Source organism: Chiloscyllium plagiosum, unplaced genomic scaffold (genome assembly GCF_037043375.1).
Source record: "Chiloscyllium plagiosum isolate Xiang-an unplaced genomic scaffold, Cpla_swu_hap1 HiC_scaffold_12, whole genome shotgun sequence".
Classification (NCBI taxonomy): Eukaryota; Metazoa; Chordata; class Chondrichthyes; order Orectolobiformes; family Hemiscylliidae; genus Chiloscyllium; species Chiloscyllium plagiosum.
The window spans coordinates 64,152,448-64,166,364 of record NW_028270150.1 but is presented as its reverse complement, the minus strand read 5'-3'; positions in this window follow the sequence as shown (position 1 = coordinate 64,166,364).

Below are 13,917 nucleotides of genomic sequence, written 5' to 3'. Positions count from 1 at the left end.
TTGTACACCCCTGTCTGGCATAAAAGTAAAACAGGGAAAGTGGCTCAACCATGACTAACAAGGGAAATCAGGAACAGTGTTAAAAGCAAAGTTGAGGCATATAGATTGGCCAGAAGAACCAGCACACCCAAGGACTGAGAGAAATTAAAAATTCAACACAGGAGGACAAAGGGTTTAATTCACAAAAGGAAAATAGAACATGGAAGTAACCTTGTGGAAAATATAAAACCTAACTGCAAAAGCTTCTACAGATATGTAAAGAGAGAAAGACTGGTGAAGAGAAAAAGACTGGTGAAGTTAAATATAGGTCCCTTATGGTTAGAATCAGGTGAATTCATAATAGACAGCAAAGAGATGACAGACCAATTGAACAAATACTTCGGATCTTCACCGAGGAAGACACAAATAATCTTCAGGAAATACTAGGCAACAGATGGTTCAGCATGAAGGAGGAACTGAAGGAAATCTTTCTTAGTTAGGAAATGGCATTGGGGAAATTGATGTGATTAAAATCTGATAGGTCCTCAGGGCCTGATTTGAGAGTGTGGTGCTGGAAAAGCACAGCAGGTCAGGCAGCATCTGAAGAGCAGGAGAGTCAATGTTTCGGGCAAGAACCCTCTCGACTCTGATCTCCAGCACCTGCAGTCCTCACTTTCTCCCCAGCATCCCTGAGTACTTAAGGAACTGGCCTGAAAAATAGCAGATTGCATCAGTGATCATTTTCCAGCATTCTATAGACTTTGAAAGATTAAATTAGATTACTTACAGTGTGGAAACAGGCCCTTCGGCCCAACAAGTCCACACCGACCCGCCAAAGCGCAACCCACCCAGATCCATTCCCCTACATTTACCCCTTCACCCAACACCACAGGCAATTTTAGCAGGCCAATTCACCTAACCTGCACATTTTTGGATTGTGGGAGGAAATCGGAGCACCCAGAGGAAACCCACACAGGAGAGAATGTGCAAACTCCACACAGTCAGTCGCCTGAGGTCGGAATTGAACCCAGGTCTCTGGTGCTGTGAGGCAGCAGTGCTAACCACTGTGCCACCGTGTCACCCACAAAAGAGTACTGGAAGGTAACTAATGTAATCCCATTCTTTAAAAAAAGGAGGGAGAGAGAACATGGGGAATTATAGGCCAGTTAGTCTGATATCAGTGGAGGAAATGATGGAGTCAATCATTAAAGATGTAACAACTGAGCATTTGGAAAGTGGTGACAGAATCTGTGATGGTCAGCATGGATTCACTAAAGGGAAATCATGCTTGACAAATCTGGAATATTTTGAGAATGTGACCAGTAGAGTGAATCTGTAGATGTTGTACATCTGGACTTGAGGGGAGATCTCATAGAAACATATGAAATCCTGTTGAAACACTACAGGCTAGATGCAGGAAGAATGTTCTCAATGTTGGGAAAGTCACACCCTAAGAATAAGGGTGTTGATGGCAGTCATGATTTGGAGGTGCTGGAGTTGGACTGGGGTGGTTGTTGGACCTGTTGGACTATAACCTGGTGTTGTGTGATTTTGTTTTTTTTTACTAAGAATAAGGGGTAAGCCACTCAGGAAAAAGATGAAGAATTTCTTCACTCAGAGAGTTGTAAAAGTGTGGAATTCTTTCTTTCACAGGAAGCTGTTGGGGCCAGTTCATTAGATATATTCAAGTGGGAGTTGAACATGGCCCTTGCAGCTAAAGGCATCAAAGGGTATAGGGAGAGGGTGGGAATGGGATACTGAGATTGCACAATCAGCCATGATCGTAATGAATGGTGCTGCAGTCTTGAAGGGACGATGGCCTACTCCTACATTTATTTTCTATGTTTCTATATAAATACAAATGGTTACAAGAGCATGTCAGAAGCTTGCAAACCTGTAGTCAGTAATTCACCTCCTGACTCCCTTAGGTCTGTTCATTACCTGCAATTTATAAGTCAGGAATATTTTTGAAAACTGCCACTTGCATGGATGAGTGTAGCTTCAAGGACACTCAAGCTTGACACCAACCAGGAGAAAGCTGTCTGCTTGATCAGCATCTCATCCTACATCTTCAACATTCACCCCCTCCACCACTTACACATATTGACAGCAATGTGTACCATCAACAAAATGCACTGTCGTAGATCAGCAATGTTCCTCTGACTGCATCTTACAAACCAACAGCCGCTACCATCTTGAAGGCCAGGACAGCAGCTGCCTGTGAACACAGCAACTTGTAAGTTCCTCTTCAAACCACACATTTATTCACTTGGAACTTGTAACATTGGTCCTTTCCCATTGCTGGGTCAAAATCCTAGAATTCCCTTTCTAACAGTGCTGTCCCCAAGGACTGCTACGGTGCAAAAAGGCCATCACTTTCTCCAGGGCAATTAGAGATGCATGATGCCAATGGACTGGAAAGCAATGTTGGTCCCATGAATAAGTCTAAAAATATATATTGACCAGGCTTTGATCAATGTCAATATTTTTAATACCATAAAATCCGTAATCAATACTTACATTTTATTTTATTTCATTTCATTGTGGCTCCTGATGTATGTACATGGTTAATAATAGATAGGTTTGTATGAAAGGTTCAGATACAAATTGTGGTGGGTTTTGGCATTGACCTGACATTGGAACTAAAAGGGACCATGTAAATGAATGGGGGAACCATGCAGTAGAAGCAGTTACATATTGACAAGGCTCTCAGTTACAAGGATGTCAAGTATAACGTTGGATCCTAACCAATATACGTTAATTATCCGAATCATTTTCCCTTTAATTTTTCAAAATGATAACTGAGAATAGTGTCTAAACTGGAAATCACAACGTTAAAAACTCAAAGTTGTAGCTCAAAAGAATGAAAAACCTTTTCAAATGTCATATCTTTTTAAAATCATCATAGTTTTGGTTTGTTGGTTAAATCTTTTTGTGCTTTTAAAATATTTATTTTTACTTATAACCACTATATTTGTCAGACCTGGTACGTTTTATAAATGTGTTTCTGCACACAAAGAATAAAGAATAAAGAGAAAATGATATTATAAAGAAAATTCCAGATAACCCAGGGTGTTTGTTTTGCTTTATTGAGATCATTTCTGCTTTAGAAAAGAAATGAGCAAACGTTTGATTGTGTTTTAAAGAATAGATGTCTTTCAAAGCCAACATGCAATGTCAAAGTATAGATACCATCTTCCCATAACCATTAGATACTAAATTAGAACATTTTTCAATGCTGACATTTACTTTTTAAAATGTAAATTGTTAGTCATGTTTAAAAAAAAAAACCTGGAAGGAAACTATACATTTTCTATTTGGAAATTACTCAGCACACAACTTTGAAGATTGAGATCCTGGCCAGAAACGTTTTGAATTGATTTTGGAACAATACATTACAAATACACCTACAAAGCTAACAATGACATTTTTCCCCAATAACTACATGGAACACATTTATTGAAATATATTGTGGAATGGATTAATTACAAAGTGTTTACTATTCCATTCTGAAATCTGTTGATCTCCTTACTGCATTTGGGAGATGGTGGCAAGGTGCTATTGTCGAGTGATCCAGTCACCCAGACTAATGCTCTGGGAATGTAGGTTCAAATCTACTGTGCAACTGGGGAGATCTAAGTTTAATGAATAAACCTAGAATATAAAGCTGATCTCAGTAATGATGACCATGCCAATAATCATCAATTTCTATTTTAAAAAATTCTTCTTCACTTAAAGGTAAAATATGGAGGATGCTGTGAATACAATATTAAATCAGAAAGTGCTAGAGATACTTGGCAGGTCTGGCAACATCTGTGGAGAGAGAAACAGTTAACATTTCCGATATGTCACCTCTTCAGAACTGGGTCAAAATGCTCACTATGTTTTCTGTCCACAGATGCTGCTGGACCTACTGTGTTTCTCCAGCACTGTCTATTTGTGTTTCACATCTTTTTGAGTTTTCAGGCAAAGGCAGGTCTGAACAACTGTGCTGAAATCCCCACTGTCAGTATGGAAAGCAGGCAGCTCCTAAATCCACACCAGTTTAAACAGGGATCAAACGCTATGTTGATGGCATCATATCATCAACATCAGTCATCCACCCAACTTATCTACTTCACTGAAATTGCTGTGCAACATGCACTTTTATATACATTTAGTAATCTGGAGCTAGGGATTCATGATGATAGAGATGCCAATTTTTTTTCTATTGGATGGATGACCAGTGATCGCTCCCACTCTGCCAGCTGTTGGTATATTTTGGAATAATTTATGAGTTCATATCCAATCTGTTTGGCTTTATTATAAATACACCTTCCTTGGCCAACAGGTGCTGAAGTAAGACTTAAACCTGGAACCTTTGGATGAGAGGCAAGGACTATGTTAATAGACATCCTGCGTGTCACTCTACTAATTAACGAGGGTGAAAATAGGTTGGAATTAAGGCGATTTAAAATGTAAATAGTTCAAATCTACATGATCAGTGCATTAGGACACAGCCAGTTTCCAGGAAACTAATACACACTTCAACATATTCTTAACATACACCAGTCACATGCATAAGCGCCATCATTTTTCAGTGTCTATATCCAACATCAGAAAGTCAGTCACTAATTCATTTCTGGGCCAAGAGTACAGATTGGGCAGACTCACTGCTAATGGCTGGAACTTGGATTTTAGCCTGGGTTTGCTAGAATTCTACCTATTCTCACATGATGACCATTTGCTAATGGGATATCCATGATGATTCCTCTTACCCTTCCCACATCAAGGAGCTGTACCACAGGCAGTGCCATTCATTATCTTGGCAAAGTCCAAAACACAACTCTTGTGATCCTATTAAACAAGAAACACTTCAAGCTTTATCTCTTCCATCAGTAAAAGATGGTCTTTTTTTACCAATTATCATATTTTTCTGAAAAGGTTACAGAATGAAGATTGAGTTACTCTTTTAACATCCTCCAGTTAAGATGCAAGCAGATCTGGATTTCTTGAACTGTCAGTCTAGCATTTAAAACAGCCAATTTTGCACACTCAGTAGCAAGGATATGTTAGCCCTTTTGCACTAAATATGGTCCTAATGTCTGGAGACTTATTCTTCTGGTTACAGCAATATGGGAGTGGGTATACTTGCAGCTCGTAATGAAATGTTGGCTGCTTAGATGCTAGCTTACTACCTGTAAAATGTGCACAGTACCATAGGATTTACAGGCCAAAGTTTTCAGACTGGGGTAGATTATTCCTTGCTAAATCCAATGTTCTATCCAATTTGCATTATAAATGCAGTATTGTACACAGTCTTAACGGTAATCTGCTAAGAAATTTGGCAGTCTTACATTTTTCTTATTGAATAGAATGACAAAAACAACAAGAGAAGCAGTAGATTTCTCAAAGACACGTTAATATCATTTTCAGACAGATATGGTTACATAAACTAATGAATTCTAAGGAATTAAAATGGGACAATAATCAAGGCATTCAAATGGTATTTATGAACTGCAACAATGAGGATTGAAAGGTTTACTGCTGTCATTTGAAAGGGAAGATAAAATTACTGGCTTGAAATTACTCACTGGTATCTATTATTCTTTAATTTGCTGCTAATTTTTCAGGTTGGTTTTACAGGGTGGTGATTATGTATACTTACACTGAATCATAGCAGTTGAGTTAACTTTGACACAAAGGCTGAGAAATTGGTTTCATGCTGAATAAATGGTTTAAAATGAGTGGCAGGCCTACAATACACAACTCAAAGATTTCTGGAAATTCAGGCATTGTCCAGAGAATATCCATAATCATCAAAAGTAATTGGGCATGTTTCTATAGCTGGTCTGTCTGCCTACTTTACCAGCCTCATTTCAAAAGGCTGCATTATGGACTTGCATGAGATTGATTAACTTTTATGGACAGAGTACTGCAGTGTTTGCCATTGTTTCTGCAGTATAGTGGACCAGGATACACCTTCTCTCTAATCGTCAGCAATCACTCTTATTGGAAGCCTTTACAGGCTGATAATCCAGCAGTATGGTCACGTCACAAAGCTAACTTTCATGATCAACAAGCCCTGGCATGAGACTTAAACCAACTGGCCAGAAGCTCTAGATAAGCATGTTAACATTGCATTTCAAGATTTCTTGACAGCCAATCAGGGTCTCAGAAAATTAAAAACAAATTTTCAGAAAAATTCTTAGGGGCATTGCAGAAAGGTGAATGGTAAGGGGTCCAATTTGGCTGGCAACAACTTACAGTTTTCTTTTTAGACATAGAATAATGGAACATAGAACATAGAACATAGCACGTTACAGCGCAGTGCAGGTCCTTCAGCTCTCAATGTTGTGCCAACCTGTTGAACCAATCTGAAGCACATCTAACCTATACTATTCCATTCTCATCCATATGTCTATCCAATGACCATTTAAATACCCTTAAAGTTAGCAAGTCTACTACTGTTGCAGGCAGTGTGTTTCATGCCCCCACTACACTCCGAGTAAAGAAACAGCTTCTGACATCTATCGTATATCTATCACCCCTCAATTTAAAGCTCCCCTTCTGCTAGCCATTGCCATCTGAGGAAAAGGGCTCTCACTATCCAACCTATTTAACCCTCTGATTATCTTATATGTCTCAATTAAGTCACCTCAACCTTCTCTCTAACAAAAACAACCTCAAGTCTCTCATCCTTAACACGCAAGACTATACTATTAGAAAGCCTTAGGATTTTCCTTGATCCTATCCGCCAATGACTTCCTATGTTTCCCTCCTGGCTCTTCTTAGCTCTCTCTTTAGGTCTTTCCTGGCTAACTTGTAACTCTGAAATGCCCTAATTGAGCCATCACCTCTCCTCCCAACATAACGCTTTTTCCTCCTCGACAGGAGATTCAACTTCCTTAGTAAACCACGGCTCCCATGCTCAACAACTTCCTCCCTGCCTGACAGGTACTTACTGATCAAGGACCCGCAGTAGCTGGGTCCTAATCACATTGTAATTGCCTTTCCCCCAGCTATAACTTTTGGCCTGCGGTGTATTCCTATTCCTTTCCATCACTAAAGTAAACATAATCGAATTGTGGTCACTATCACCAAAGTGCTCACCTACCTCCCAATCTAACACCTGGCCGAGTTCATTATCAGTACCAAATCTAACGTGGCCTCGTCCCTTGTTGTCCTGTCTACAAACTGTGTAAGGAAACCCTCCTGGACACATTGGACAAAAACTGACTCACCTAAAGTATTTGAACTAGAATATTCCCAGTCAATATTTGGAGAGTTAAAGACCCCCATAAAAACTACCCTCCCACTCTCGTACCTATCGAGGATTATCTTTGTTATCCTATCCTCTACATCTCAGGAACTATTTGGAGGCCTATAGACAACTCCTAACAGGGTGACCTCTCCTTTCCTGTTTCTAATTTCAGCCCATACTACCTCAGTAGTCGAGTCCTTAAATGTCCTTTCTGCAACTGTAGTACTGTCCTTGACTAACAGTGCCACACCACCCACTCTTTTACCATTTTCTCTGTTCTTACTGAAACATTTATATGTCAGAACCTGCAATATCTATTCCTGTCCCTGCTTTACCCAAGTCTCCGAAATTGCCACAACATCGAAATCCCAGATACCAACCCATGCTGCAAGTTCACTTACCTTATTCCGGATGCTCCTGGCATTGAAGTAGACACACTGCAAACCAACTTCTTGCTTGCCGATGCCTTCTTGTGATCTTGAAATCTTAGTTCTGATTTCAATACTCTCAACCTCCCGTATACTTGAACTACAATTTCGGATCCCAACCCCTTGGCTGAATTAGTTTAAACCCACCAAAGTGCATTAGCAAATCACCTCCCCAGGATATTGGTACCCCTCTGGTTCACATGAAGACCATTCTGTTTTTAGAGGTCCCACCTACCCCAGAAAGAGTCCCAATTAGCCAGGAATAAAAAAGTTTCCAAGAACCAAATGCGCCTTGTTGTGTTGGACTTAACCACAGCACATCCTGAACAAGCTATAGCATATCAAGGCATCCATGCAAGTGGCAGCGGTGAAGTAAAATCAAAAATGCAGCTATTACTTGAAACCTCAGGCAGTTCTTTGAGTATAATTGGCTTGGCTATCTTAAACCCAGCCAACAGTTTATTGGATTTATCATTGAAATCCTAAGGTAAATGATAGATTTCTGAATAACGTATTTGGGGATGTCGATGCTAACCCCTGTTTTAGGCTGAACTTTATGCAATGGTTACCCATTATTCTCTGAAATTGGTTGAATCACTAGACTTAATCTTTGCCTAAAAATAGGACATTACTGTGTGTGATTTGTTTTTCCCCCCAAAATATCAATTTTAATCAGGACTGAAATTATTCTGATTATCTTTTGAAAAAGTCATGTGAGACCAACTCAAGATGGGATTTTCTTTGAATACAATATAGACACAACAACTCCATTTTGCCAGAGCGGCGAGGAGAGAAGGAATGGTGAAGTGAGGGCTGCCGGGAAAGGTGCGTTTTCCCGCATTAAAAGGGACTTACCTCGGGAGTCGGGCCTCCATTTGCCGAGAGGTGCGTGGGAGAAGCGAAGGACTTCTGGGAAGTCATATATTTGTGTGGTTGCATTACCCAAAACACTACTCGGGTAGTGTCTCCCACCCATCCTCCTCCTCTAACCAAAACTAAAAGGTTCTGTGCATCAGATTGGTAAGGTAACAAGTTTATTTTTTATTCCTTATATTTCAACAGTCTATTTGGGAATTTAGAATAGTGGGAATGAAGGTGAGAGCAGTTGAATATTCCTCCTGCAGAATGTGGGAGGTAAGGGTCACCACTAGTGTCCCTGCTGACTACGTCTGTGGGAAGTGCACCCAACTCCAGCACCTCGAAAACCGCGTAAGGGAACTGAAGCTAGAGCTTGATGAACTTCGGATCATTCGGGAGGCAGAGGGGGTTATTGTGAGGAGTTACAGGGAGGTAGTCACTTCTCAGGTACAAGAAAAAGGCAGATGGGTTAAAGTCAGGGGATGGAAAGGGAACCGGCAGGCAGTGCAGGGATCCCCTGTGGTCATTCCCCTCAACAATAAGTATACCGTTTTGGATACAGTTTGTGGGGGGCGGGGGGGGGGGACTTACCAGGGGAAAGGAGTGGGTTTCAGGGCTCTGGCACAGAGTCTGTCCCTGCTGCTCAGAATGGAAAGGGGAAGAGGAGCAGAGCAATAGTAACTGGGGACTCCATAATTAGGGGGACAGATAGGAGGTTCTGTGGGGACGAGAGAGACTCACAGTTGGTGCGTTGCCTCCCAGGTGCCAGGGTTCATGATGTCTCTGATCGTGTTTTTGGGATCCTTAAGGTGGAGGGGGAGCAGCCCCAAGTCGTGGTCCACATAGGCACCAACGACATAGGTAGGAAGAGAAATGGGGATTTAAGGCAGAAATTCAGGGAGCTAGGATTGAAGCTTGGAACGAGGACGAAAAGAGTTCTTGTCTCTGGTTTGTTGCCTGTGCCACGTACTAGTGAGGTGAGGAATAGGGAGAGAGAGGAGTTGAGCATGTGGCTACAGGGATGGTGCAGGATGGAGGTTTTTGGATTCTTGGATAATTAGGGCTCTTTCTGGGGTAGGTGGGACCTCTACAAGCAGGATGGTCTTCATCTGAACCAGAGGGGTACCAATATCCTGGGGGGGAAATTCGCTAAGGCTATTGGGGTGGGTTTAAATTAATCCAGCAGGGGAATGGGACCCAAAATTATAGTTCGAGTATAGAAAAGGTTGAGAGTAGGGAGGACCAAAATCAAGCTTCAGGGACGCAAGATGGCACCAGCAAGTGAGAAGTTGGTTTGAAGTGTATCTACTTCAACGCCAGGAGCATCCGGAATAAGGTGGGTGAACTTGCAGCATGGGTTGGTACCTGGGACTTCGATGTTGTGGCCATTTCAGAGACATGGGTAGAGCAGGGACAGGAATGGTTGTTTCAGGTTCCAGGATTTAGATGTTTCAGTAAGAACAGAGAAGATGGTAAAAGAGGGGGAGGTGTGGCATTGTTGATCAAGGACAGTATTACAGTTGCAGAAAGGATGTTTGGGGTTTCGACAACTAAGGTAGTATGGGCTGAGGTTAGAAACAGGAAAGAAGAAGTCACCCTGTTGGGAATTTTCTATAGGCCTCTGAATAGTTCCAGGGATGTAGAGGAAAGGATAGCAAAGTTTATTCTCGATAGGAGTGAGAGAGACAGGGTAGTTGTCATGGGGGACTTCAGCTTTCCAAATATTGACTGGGAACACTATAATGTACTATAGATGGGTCAGTTTTTGTCCAGTGTGTGCTGGAGGGCTTCCTGACATAGTATGTAGACAGGTCAACGAGGGGCGAAGCCGCATTAGATTTGGTAATGGGTAATGAGCCCGGCCAGGTGTTAGACATGGAAGTAGGTGAGCACTTTGGTGATAGCAATCACAATTCTGTTATGTTTACTTTCGTGATAGAAAGGGATAGGTGTATATCACTGGGCAAGAGTTACAGCTGGGGGAAAGGCAATTAGGATGTGATTAGGCAAGATTTCGGAAGCATAGGATGGGGAAAGAAACTGCAGGGGATGGGCACATTAGAAATATGGATCTTATTCTAGGAAAAGCTCCTGAGTGTCCTAGATAAGTGTATTTGTCAGGCAGGGTGGAAACTGTAGAGCATGAGAGCCGTGGTTTACGAAGGAAGTGGAATCTCTGGTCAAGAGGAAGAAGAAGGCTTATGTTAGGATGAGATGTGAAGGCTCAGTTAGGGCGCTTGAGGGTTACACGATAGCCAGGAAAGACCTAAAGACAGAGCTCAGAAGAGCCAGGAGGAGACATGAGAAGTTGTTGGCGGATATGATCAGGGTAAACCCTAAGGTTTTCTATAGGTATTTAAGGAATAAACAAATGACGAGAGTAAGATTAGGGTCAATCAAGAATAGTAGTGGGAAGTTGTGTGTGGAGTCAGAGGAGGTAGACGAAGCACTAAATGAATATTTTTCAACAGTATTCACTCTAGAAAATGACAATGTTGTCGAGGAGAATACAGAGATACAGGCTACTAGACTGGGTGTGATTGAGGTTCACAAGGAAGAGGTATTAGAAATCCTGCAGAGTGTAACAATAGTTAAGTCCCCTGGGCTGGATGGGATTTATCCTAGGATCCTCTGGGAAGCCAGGGAGGAGATTGCCGAGCCTTTGGCATTGATCTTTAAATTGTCATTGTCTACAGGAATAGTGCCAGAAGACTGGAGGATAGCAAATGTGCTTCCCCTGTTCAAGAAGGGGAGTAGAGACAACCCTGGTAATTATAGACCAATGAGCCTTACTTCAGTTGTTGGTAAAGTGTTGGAAAATGTTATAAGAGATTGGATTTATAATCATCTAGAAAAGAATAATTTGATTAGGGATAGTCGGCACGGTTTTGTGAAGGGTAGATCGTGCCTCACAAACCTTATTGAGTTCTTTGAGAAGGTGACCAAACAGGTAGATGACAGTAAACCGGTTGATGTGGTGTATATGGATTTAAGTAAGGCATTCGACAAGGTTCCCCACAGCAGGTTATTGTACAAAATGCAGAGGAATGGGATTGTGGGAGATATAGCAGTTTGGATCAGTAATTGGCTTGCTGAAAGAAGATAGAGGATGGTGGTTGATGGAAAATGTTCATCCTGGAGTCCAGTTACCAGTGGTGTACCGCAAGGGTCGGTGTTGGGTCCACTGCTGTTTGTCATTTTTATAAACGACCTGGATGAGGACGTAGAAGGGTAGTAAACTTGCAGATGACACTAAGGTCAGTGGAGTTGTGGATAGTGGCGAAGGATGTTGTAGGTTACAGAAAGACATAGATAAGCTGCAGAGCTGGGCTGAGAGGTGGCAAATGGAGTTTAATGTGGACAAGTGTGAGGTGATTCACTTTGGTCGGAGTAACCAGAATGCAAAGTACTGGGCTAATGGTAAGATTCTTGGTAGTGTAGATGAGCAGAGAGATCTCGGTGTCCAGGTACACAGATCCTTGAAAGTTGCCTCCCAGGTTGACAGGGTTGTTAAGAAGGCATAGTGTTTTAGCTTTTATTAATAGAGGGATCGAGTTTCAGAACTATGAGGTTATGCTACAGCTGTACAAAACTCTGGTGCGGCCGCACTTGGAGTATTGTGTACAGTTCTGGTCACTGCATTATAAGAAGGATGTGGAAACTTTGGAAAGGGTGCAGAGGAGATTTACTAGGATGTTGCCTGGTATGGAGGGAAGGTCTTACGAGGAAAGGCTGAGGGACGAGAAGAAGGTTGAGAGGTGACTGAATAGAGACATATAAGATAATCAGAGGGTTAGATAGGGTGGACAGGGAGAGCATTTTTCCAAGTGTGGTGACGGCGAGCACGAGAAGGCATAGCTTTAAATTGAGGGATGATAGATATAGGACAGATGTCAGAGGTAGTTTCTTTACTCAGAGATTAGTAAGGGTATGGAATGCTTTGCTTGCAACGGTGGTAGATTTGCCAAATTTAAGTACGTTTAAGTTGTCATTGGACAAGCATACGGACGTACATGGAATAATGTAGGTTAGATGGGCTTCAGATTGGTATAACAGGTCGGCGCAACATCGAGGGCCGAAGGGCCTGTACTGCGCTGTAATGTTCTGTGTTCTATGAAACAAAATCATTTGTACTGTGCGAATTTTTCTTTCACTTAATCTTTAATGGTTTGTTATTAGAATTTGAATGGTTTAATGTTTAATGTTTGGCATTAATACAGACATTCAAATATCAGTGAACAGAAATCTGGAAGCAGAATAACACTAGCTCCACATTACTCGAGGCAATTATTGGTCTCAGTCCAGTGTTTGAGACTCCACAACACTGTTATTCATGAATTGCATTCATTTTTGTTTTGATAGTAGTTACAGTGGAGACATTGATTGCCAGGACCTCAGCTCATGAATGTGATCTGACATTTGTACAAGAGAGATTTTATGATTATGATTTTATTACTTATTGAGAAACAATTTATTGTTGAACATTGACTAACTGTATGTCTTTAATTTATGATAGCAAAAACATTGGAGAGGTCACCTGATCAAGCATAATGCATCCTGATATTTTCATAAGTAATTTTCTTATGATTGGCATTTACACATAGATGTAGGGTTATTTCTAAATATTTTATGTTAACACAGATCAGGTCCATAGCTATGTAAAATCCTAGAAGTGCATATAAATGGATAAAATAATGTGTCAAAATATTTAACAAATGCAATTTGCATTTGTTAAAATTTCTAGATACAATTGAGCTTCCTTCGTAATAGTTTATAATCAATAAGCCATTTAATCATTTCATTCTCCTTTGTTCCTCTCAGGATTCAGCAAAAGAGACTCTATCTGGACCATAATAAATTTAAAAAGATCAGAGATTTATAGCAATAATAATAACAGTGCCTCTGTAAATGGATTGCTGTTGGATAGATATTCAATTTCATTGTCGCACAGGAGATATGCCTTTACCTGACAAATGGAAGACAAAACTTGCTTTAATTGTCAGCATTACCCTAAAAAGAATAGATATTACTTCACGATGTATACTTTTTGTGAAACATTAAGACCATGTGGATCAATCACCTTATGACTCACATGACATAATAGGTATATAATCATGAGTTAGTGTTATGATGGATACTGGATAGAACACATGAGAGGAAATTGACTGACCAAAGAACCATGCAATTTCTGACTCAAAACTGGCATTGCATGTGAAATATCTCTTAGGACCAATTCAGCATATCTCGAGCATTAAAGGCAGTTGTCAAGGACTATCATAGGTTGAAAGACAGCAAAAAGAGATTTTAGCAATAGAAAACTACTGTTATTTTGCTGCGTGATTTTTCATGATGCATGTAAGATGTAAGGAGTTTGAATTCACTTAAACACATGCATGAATTTAAGTAATT